This window comes from Neomonachus schauinslandi, chromosome 16, assembly GCF_002201575.2.
Source record: "Neomonachus schauinslandi chromosome 16, ASM220157v2, whole genome shotgun sequence".
Taxonomy (NCBI): Eukaryota; Metazoa; Chordata; class Mammalia; order Carnivora; family Phocidae; genus Neomonachus; species Neomonachus schauinslandi.
In genome coordinates, this window is record NC_058418.1 from 38089279 (window position 1) to 38098752 (window position 9474).

Sequence of the window (9474 nt, forward strand, 5' to 3'; positions counted from 1 at the left end):
AGGACTCCATCCTTTCAAATGGCCAGACGTAGAACAAAACTCTTTCCCATAGCATTGAGATGAGAGCAGCAGCCTGCATTTTATAGAACAGGGAAAACGAGATGTTCCTAGATGAAAAAAAAAAAAAAAAAAGTAGAATAAAGGCTCAGTTTTCACCATTGCCAAGATCTTTGTAAATTCACACAAAAGCAACCAAAGCTAATGATATACAGTTTGACCCTTGAACAACCCAGGAGTTAGGGTGTGAACTAATGCATAATATAAAATCGCATATTATTTTTGACTTACCCAAAAGTTAACTACTAATAGCCTACCGTTGACTGAAGTCTTATCAATAACATAAACAGTTGATTAACATATATTTTGTATGTTATATGTGTTACATACTGTATTCTCACAGTACAGTAAGCTAGAGTGAATAAAATGTTATGAAGAAAGTAATAAGTAAAAATACATTTATAGTACTGTAGTTATAAAAACAACAACAACAACAACAACAACAACAACAACTGGGTGTAAGTGGGCCTGCACAGTTGAAATCTATGTTGTCCAAGGGTTAACTGCAGTAGACACAACATTTGCTTTTAAGGTCTAAAATTAAGAAATGAGGGGAAAGACTGACAGTCTTCTTTACATGAACATAAATACATTCAGGTGGAAAAAGAAGGAAAAGATAAAAAGCTTCTGCACAGCAAAGGAAACAATCAACAAAACCAAAAGACAACCGACAGAATGGGAGAAGATACTTTCAAATGACATGTCAGATAAAGGGCTATTATCCAAGATCTACAAAGAACTTATCAAACTCAACACCCAAAGAACAAAGAATCCAATCAAGAAATGGGCAGAAGACATGAACAGACATTTCTGCAGAGAAGACATCTAAATGGCCAACAGACACATGAAAAAGTACTCAACATCGCTCGGCATCAGGGAAATACAAATCAAAACCACAATGAGATACCACCTCACACCAGTCAGAATGGCTAAAATTAACAAGTCAGGAAATGACAGGTGTTGGCGAGGATGTGGAGAAAGGGGAACCCTCCTATACTGTTGGTGGGAATGCAAGCTGGTGCAGCCACTTTGGAAAACAGTATGGAGGTTCCTCAAAAAGTTGAAAATAGAGCTACCCTAGGACCCAGCATTGCACTACTGGGTATTTACCCCAAAGATACAAATGTAGTGATCCAAAGGGGCACGTGCACCCCAATGTTTATAGCAGCAATGTCCACAATAGCCAAACTATGGAAAGAGTCAAGATGTCCAACGACAGATGAATGGATAAAGAAGATGTGGTATATATATACAATGGAATATTACGCAGCCATCAAAAAATGAAATCTTGCCATTTGCAATGATGTGGATAGAACTAGAGGGTATTATGCTAAGTGAAATAAGTCAATCAGAGAAAGACAATTATCATATGATCTCACTGATACGTGGAATTTAAGAAATAAGACAGAGGATCATAGGGGAAGGTAGGGGAAGGGAGGAAAAAATGAAACAAGATGAAACCAGAGAGGGAGACAAAGCATAAGAGACTCTTAATCTCAGGAAACAAACTGAGGGTTGCTGGAGTGGAGGGGGGTGGGAGGGATGGGGTGGCTGGGTGATAGACATTGGGGAGGGTATGTGCTATGGTGAGCGCTGTGAATTGTGTAAGACTGATGAATCACATACCTGTACCCCTGAAACAAATAATACATTATATGTTAATAATTTAAGGAAAAAAAAAAAGAAAAATGTTCATGTCCTTTGGAGATTGGGTTTGGAACACACAGAGGATCTCTGCATACTTTAGACTTCAAGGACTAAAGAAGGTAATCCAGGCAATGAGAGAACAACTTCAGTTAGCCACACTTGCTAGGATTTTCACAAAATTACTTTGCCAGTTCTTGAGATGATACCAAAACTGCACAATAAATGACCTGCAATCGTTCTTCTGTGTATGCATCTGTACATGCACAGACATATAAGCTTTTCAAGCTTACTGTTTTGTTAACCAAATATAGTTTGTAGCTGAGATGTGAATTCAGTCTTCCTCAAAACAAAGAAACAAAACAAAACAAAACAAAAACACACAAAAAAAGAATGCTTGCTGATTTAGGACACCCTGAGTTAAGTAGGAGTAAAACTCAATTTCCAACTATGTCTCACACGCTAGTGCCATGTCTGACACTTCTCTCACACACACATGCACATGCATAAACACACACACACAGAGTGCTATGATAATTAATAATTATCTTTGAGAAATGCTGCGTATTTTATTTTCCTCTTACAGATTTGTAATGTTGAAGAACATATGAAAAGCTTTTGCATGAAGGAAAGTTGTTAAAAGGCTGTCTGCCTGCCTTCCTCCCTTCTTTCCTTACTCTCCTCCCTCCCTCCCTCTTTTCTTTCCTTCCTTCCTTCCTTTCTTTCATTCCTCTCCTTTCCCACCTAAATAACATTTATTAACATAAAAACAACCTCTGGGACACATTTTAGGAGCATAGGTACAAAAATACTGAAATAGATATAAATCTAAAAATAATGTATTCTAGCTGACTACCCTCTCCAAGACCCCAGTGCTCAAAAATAAGCCAAGTAAACATCTGGTAATGATCAGCTTGTTGCTCCAGAGACTTAAGGTGATGCATCCAAATAAGCATATTTCTTGACCATTATGGAAGAGCCAAAAAATAATTTGAATATTTAATGTGACCCCTCAGAAAATATAAATAGGGAATTCCATTTATGAGGTAAAAATATGTCCTCGAAACTCCTTTCCGTTCATCTATCTCTGCAAGTCCAATTTATGGACCAAGACAGCTATCCTTAATCTTTTTTCCACCACCCAGCCACACACCTATCTCTTCCTGCATATGTAGAATTACCATATGTCTCCCTAAAAAGTTTGTGTGCTGTGTGTGTGCTCACCCCACAACTATTTTCCAACTTTCCCAGATAGACTCCTTCTCATTCTCTCCTTTTGTATGTAAATATATATCAACTTGTTTCTGAAAGCCTGTTCCTGGCTGTTTTCCCCATTCTAGAGTCACTTGGCTATGAGAGGAAAGGCAGTTACTTGAGATGAGGGTAGGAAGAAGCTGTGACAATTCAGATATGTTCTCCTAATACAAGCAACCTTTAAACCTTTGTTTATTTTTTTTATTTTTTTAAGATTTTATTTATTTATTTGACATAGAGAGAAAGAGCACAAACAGGGGGAGTGTCAGGCAGAGGGAGAAGGAGAAGCAGGCTCCCCTCTGAGCAAAGAGCCCAATGCTCAATACCAGGACCCTGGAATCATGAGCTGAAGGCAGATGCTTAACCAACTGAACCACCCAGGCACCCCATCCTTTGTTTAAACATTTACTGAATTATGACTTAGAATGTTGTTTCAATTAGTGTTACAATGGGTAGAGCATGCTAATTATTCTAAAAACTCATTTTATTTGAAAAGATTTTGTTTACTATTTATTCGACAGAGTGAGAGAGAGCGAGCGCGCACAAGCAGGGGGAAGCGGCAGGCAGAGGGAAAGGGAGAAGCAGACTCCCCGCTGAGCAGAGAGCCTGATGCGGGGCTTGATCCCAGGACCCAGGATCATGACCTGAGCTGAAGGCAGACACTTAACCAACTGAGCTACCCAGGTGCCCCCTTAAAAAAATCATTTTAAAAGAGAAATAAAAAGAATCCAAATAATTAGTGTCATAGATCTAACTGTGAAAGGTAAAGTCCTCTGAAGTAAGAAAATCTTATCCGTCTGAAATATTACCTAAGCATGCACTACAGAGAGAATAGATGCTGTGAATAACTTAGGTCCAATGAATACTAATGGATTTGGTACTGATCCACATTTCTTCAACAAGTGATCTCATACTGGTGGTCATGAGCTCCAAATCACAGGACACCCTGATCTCTAATCAATTTGATTCTCAAACAATGGTTGAAAGTCAAGAGCTAGTGAGAAAGAGGTTGCCTTTATTGGGCACTGTGAATTTCCTCTGATCTCTTTTGTAATAAATCCATATTTTTCCCAGGGTGATTATCTTTTGATTATGTTTGACTGTGATGGTTTTAGCTTTCATAAGTGAAATAATATTGTTCCCAATATTGTTGAAAGCATGCAGATCCTTTACCACTCATCATTGGTTCATGCAATAGTATCTTCTTCTACTTTATAAAAAAACACATTGAGGGTGTGTGTGTGTGTGTGTGTGTGTACATGCATGTGCACATGTGCTTATTCATATGTTTAATTAAAGATATGATTGGTGGCTTTGCTTCATGCCACTTGATTTCATGGGAGTTTTCATTTGTGTAGGTTCTATAATTTGGCAGTGGCAAAGGGGTAAATGTAGTCCATATATCAGAATTTGGCCCATCCTTACATTATCTTCTTCTCTTGCTAAGTATTCCCTTCCTGAGTCTTCTTCCCTTCCCTTGTTAAGTCTCAGTGCAAATTTGTGATATCCCAAATTAGGAAATAAAGATCTTGAGAGTGATGGTACTTGAAGAAAGTTATATTTATTGTGATGCCATAAATCAAGGCTCTGTTCATTTTTGGAGATACTTTTAAAAACTGTTTCCTTATCTTCAAAACATAAAAATTAAAATAGAAAATTACTAGTACCATGTGGTATTATCTGCCAGAAATACCTCACATCATGCCAATTCATCTCTAATATCCAATCTGCTTTCTATGATTCTTATGGGCCTCTAGTGACTATCATGATTGTATAAGAGAAGAAAGGTCATAAAAGAATAAGGCTGCTATGCTGTGTTTGGGAGGCAGGGGGCTATAAATTAGTAAGATGTCCTAAACTGAAGATCATTCTTTGTGAGATATAAAATTTATGCATATAAAATATGTAAATCCATATTTTAAGAGGTAGTATATCACATTTTTGATGACACCAGGTTTTAAAACCAATGTGCCTGGCTTAAAACCCTATGATGCCTTCTACAAGGCACTCAACCTCAGACAACTTATGGACTCTGTCTGTGCCTGAGACTTTTCATGCGTGAAATGAGGATAAAATGAAAATCAGTTATTGTTTTGCAAGGAGGAAAGGGATACAAGTGTGTGAACACACTATAAATATTGCCTGAACATAGTATGCACTGTCTAAGTGTTAACTGTTGTCATTGCTCTTTCTGTTGTTATTAGTAATGTAGGGAGTTTTCTTGTATTGCATATCCTATTCCAGGATTTTTATAGGTTAAAAATATCACCATATACACCAAAAATCCTTGATGAAACATGGTAGTAACCTCTGTGTGGATGTGAAGAAAATCTACTGTCCATGCACATTGACTGACCTCCAAACTTACGCTTTTCCTCTCACTTATAACCTAGATAATATAAATAATTCAGAATCATTAATAAAATACATTGGATTTCATATTTTAAAATAGCCCTTAAACCTCCTTAATCTTGAACCATCCTCTGAATACATTTTTGCCAAAAATTTTTCACAATCGAATGTGTTGAAACACATACATTTTATCATTTAATATTCCACTAAATCTTGACCTTCAATACTTGCATAACATTAACCTTTGAATAGCAAATTACAGAGACATCTGGAAGCATGAAACAGTAATATTCACTCAAAAGTATGAATTGTGTAGTATATGACATATCTTGGAAGAACTTAAATTGCTAAAAGCTACATATTTAATTATGCATGACCTGAATACTTTTGGAACAAATTTAATGTGTTCAAATAAGCACTGTTTCAAAAAGTACTTTGGAACAGAAATGTAAACTGACATCCCCTTTTGTGACTTATTTTCTTACTCAATAGAACTTTACTTCTAAAAAGGAACATGAAAAAGATCCACTTAGTAGGTCACTGTTATTAGAAAAAAATGCAAATGAACAACTAAACTTCATTGCACAAATCAAGCTGCCTACTCTCCTGGGCATTATTCAGTGCTTGGTTTAATATTTTCCTAACATTTTAAGAGTTTTTCCAATTAAATATTAATACTTTTCTCAAAGAGAAAGAGAGATTTATTATCCTAAAGAGATGGTAAAAGGGAGGGATAGTGATCTGTGTCAGCAGTTAGAATGAGGAACTGAAGAGAAAGCTTCATTAAGGAAAACATGCTGAGCCTACTTTCTCTAATACACCAAAAACTTACATGTAGAAGCTCGTGTTTAACTGTATGATGGAATTAAATAAAAAATCTTTATGGTTTCCAAATGATTGACTATATTGGGCAAGAAAGTCCTTAAACATATATCAAACACTAGAAGCTCAAGGAGATACTACAAAATCCAAATGTTTAGTCTATATTTAAAAAATAAACACATAAACACACAAACAAAAAACTTCAGACTTATTAGGTATCTTCGCATCTCAACTTTCCTGGCTATTCAGAGTGCCCCCATGAGAGGCCTAATCTCACATTAATACATACTGTGTTCAATTCCATGTCTACCAAAGCAGTAGAGTTCCAAGGGTTGAGAAATCTCAGCTAATTCTCTTCTGGGGATAGGTTGAAATGAGTTGCCTTGACCAAAGTCACATCCCATTCCTGAGGGTACCCTCCATCAATTTACTGGTCTATGTGGGGTATAAAGACCTGGTCCACTGGCTCTGATTCAAGAATCTCTGAAAATCTATTCCAGCTCCAGAGTGCCTTGTTTAAAATGGCAGAAACATGCTGTGACTGTATCGCAGTGCAACATCTCCCTTTGTTCAAACCTACTTTATTTACTTCTTCAATAATGCTAATCCTGAAAGCACGCCCCAATAAACTTATTGCATTAAAATAGCCACATAGGAGTTGGGTTCTTAGAGAATCCAAATGTATGATATCTATCATTCTTGCCTCATTTTGTAACTGTTACAATGAGGCTCTCATTTGAAGCAGCTGTAACTTTCTTCTGTCTATCCTGTCTGAAAGCATGCAGTGTGCCTCTCTGCCTTGTCACTTACTGTGGCTTCCTAACATATCTCAAGTTGAGTTGCTGTGCAGCTACAGTTTATGTCAAGATAGGATAGACTATGTTGCATAACAAAGAATCCCCAAATCTCTGTCGCTGATGAGTATAACATTGAATTGCTCTATTACACAGTATTTTTTTTCCAGAATGGGAATATGCTCTCTTGTCATTTTCAACTGTTTATTTAGGTATCTGGGCTACCTCCATCTTGTATTTACGCATTCTATAACACAGAGCTTCCAAAGTTACCAAGACAAGGGAAGAAAGATGCAGGAGGCAAGATTCCTGAAACGGTCTTTTGCCCCAAAGTGACTGGTACTATTTCAGATTACAGTTACATAATTCAGAACTGGTTGCATGGCTCCAATCCAACTGCATGGGAAGGTAGAAAATGCACATTGATAACTGGTGAGCCATGAAAAAGTATAAAATCTCTATCCAGCAGCTACATAATTCCTTCTAGCCATACTTCTAGTAAAGTTAGGATCTGTCTCTCAGTGACATATAAGGTGAAGCACCCCAAATAAAGCCTCTAAATGGTAAAATTTTATTTTTCCATCACATGTACAAATAAAAAGAACACTTTATTTATAAAAATAAATAGAACAAATTATATCTGTGAACTTCAGTATCTTCATCTGTCAAATAGTAAAATATAAGGCCTGTCAGTCAGCTAGAACTTTGACAGATAAAATTATCTCAAAAAAAATTAGTCTTCATTATTTTAGCCAGAATTCCTACTTTTCTTTTTATCTAGGAGAATATTTTTTTTCTCCTATTATTGTTAATACCCTAACCTAGATGAAGATGTAAAGGACAAACCTTGACAAAATACCATAGAATGAGGCTCAAAACATGATTTGAAAATAAGTAACTTACAAATATATATATCAGGTTTTGTGGAATTCTTCTTGAATATGGAAAGATATGTTGCTATAGGAAACACAGTGTAAGTTTTCAAAAAGTCTACCTGGTTGAGGGAGAAGAATCTTTCCAAGCAAATCTTGTTTCCTGATTTGTCCTAGAAGTCAGGCTTTAACTATTGCCAGTACTGGGTCCCATTCACCACCTAAGCCCAAATACTGGTTCTGTACCTCATAAGCAGTATAATTTAGGCCAAGTTACTTGACCTCTCAGGGCATCAACTTTCTCATTTGTGAATATTAAATGAGACAACCAATGTGACTAGCAGATAATAACCACCTAAAGGCAAGTTCCTGGATAAAAACCTCCCCTCTACCATATCTAGCCTTTTCAAATCTAAATTCACTGAGCTCTCAACCTGAAAATTTAGTTCTTCACTAATCTCTAAAATATTAAATCATAAATAGAGTCAGTATGTCTTCTAATTCTGTTCATACTCAAAGGACTAATATGTTCCCCATCCAAGGATTAGTATGTTTCTCCTCCAAATCTGAAATGTAGTGACCAAGTAAACATTATTCAGATCCCTACTAAATTGTTTACTAAGCATCCTTTGGGGTCAAACCATCTTGGGCTCCCAAAGTTGACCTTTTAACATATTTCTTCTTTTTCTCTCCACACATTGGATCAATCCACAAGACTAGACTTCTGTCAGATTTGCTAGTATTTCTCCTTCCTATTTTGTAACATTCTTCTTTGTAATTAAATCCTGCCCTATACTTTCTCCAGAAAGTTAACTTCCTTGTCATCTGTTTTCTTTGAGGGAAACCAGAAACCACAACCCTGCTTGATTCTAAGATATCTAGTTAACTTGCACAGTCCTGGTCCCAGTCATGATTTGTGACCTGTTTCATTAGTATCTCCCATTCCTGGTAGGACAGAAACATGTTTTTTACCATCAGACTTATTTGTCCAACACCTATTGGAGCTATATGACATTGGGCATACTTCCATTACTTTAAATTTTTCCAAAAATAAATTAGTAATCATTTTCTTCATACTTGTCCTTTTTCATCCTGGTGCACAGCTCCACCATCCAGTGATTTACACAATGCAGAGATCTGCATATCTTTCCCTTAGCCCACATTTACTCCATCATAAAATCATTCATCTCTCCTCCTAAATATCTTTCAAGTACTCTTTATCTCCAGCCTAATTATCAGTCCTTGGCTCAGATCACTATACTCTTGTCAATAACAACCACACAACTGATTAACTTGCTCCAGTCTCTTTGCTCCTTGAAGTCATTCACTGGGCATACTACACCCAATTTGAGCCTTGTATTTCTAATCATATTATTCTCTCTTCTATAGCTTCTCACTATTCTGGGATATTGTCTATTCTTAATATGACTTACATTGTCTTTTACAGTGAATTAGTTTACTGACCAAGTCATTTTTTTTTATTATTATGTTATGTTAATCACCATATATTATACCATTAGTTTTTGATGTAGTGTTCCATGATTCATTGTTTGCATATAACACCCAGTGCTCCATGCAGAACATGCCCTCTTTAATACCCATCACCAGGCTAACCCATCCTCCCATCTCCCTCCCCTCTAGAACCCTCATTTTTCAGAGTCCATCGTCTCTATTGGTTC